Raw genomic sequence first — 1041 nt, forward strand, 5'->3', positions numbered from 1 at the left:
ACAGGCATATTTTTTGTGCTAATTTCACTGGTAGGAAGTTGTAGGTAAAGATATCCCTTATCATGCTGGGAATCGCAGGTGGTCAGACTCATGCTAAATTAATTTTTCTTTAGCCAAGTAAATTAAGAAAGCGGGCACCACTTCCCCACAAGGCATAGGGGCTGAGGAGTTAAAACTGAAGAGGTTTTCTTGGTCCGGAGTGGCAGGAGCCAGGGAGGAAGCACAGGTATGAGGGTTTTGGCAGAGGTTCTATGAAGCACATAACCTTTGGTAGATGCATCTCTTGGTAGTTCTTCCACGCTGGTTATTTACTGAGAGGCCAGCTTTCATAAACATCAAAGCTGGGCTTCATACAGTAATGAGCAAACATAACAGTATGGAGAAGCAAACAGGGAAACCTGGCACAGCCAGTGTTTCCACCAACACTATATGAAAAAGGAAATAATTACAGTAAAACGAGGGGGTCAGTCGTGAGGCTGTATCAGGTAAAAAAATGGTGTGACATTTCTGATCTTTGATGCCTGTCTGCAGTGCAGTTTGTCTCCAGTTATGGGGGTAGGTAATCGTTAAGTAATAACTTAAAGAAATGAAGGGGCCCTTGGAGAAGGAAAGGATAAGTAGGAACAGTTGATGGAGAAGATAAAGATTTCATATGAGATGTATGTGGCTTTCCTCATTTTTCAAAGTAGTTTTAATCTCTTTTCCTGGGATGAGTGTTTCAAAAGCATGTTCTGCAATAAGCATAGGTTGTAAATCTTGTTGCCTACCTCTGACCTGGGAGAAGGCATTTCCTTTGGGAAAAAATGTTGAGGAAAAAAGAGCAAGAAAATGTTCATAGCTGTAAGTCATTACATGTCACATTAACCCTCCTGTCTTTCATTCACATGTTTTTATATTTGCATTAAGTTATGCTCGTATGAGTAAGAAAAAGCATTACCCAGAAGAGATCCCTGAGTAGCTGTAAAAAAAAAAGGCAGCTCCCAGGCTGGAACACGCACCGGCCAAGCACTCAGAGGCAGGATTAGCAGCGGCAGCCGCCCC

This window comes from Aptenodytes forsteri, unplaced genomic scaffold (assembly GCF_000699145.1).
Source record: "Aptenodytes forsteri isolate BGI_AS27 unplaced genomic scaffold, ASM69914v1 Scaffold241, whole genome shotgun sequence".
Taxonomy (NCBI): Eukaryota; Metazoa; Chordata; class Aves; order Sphenisciformes; family Spheniscidae; genus Aptenodytes; species Aptenodytes forsteri.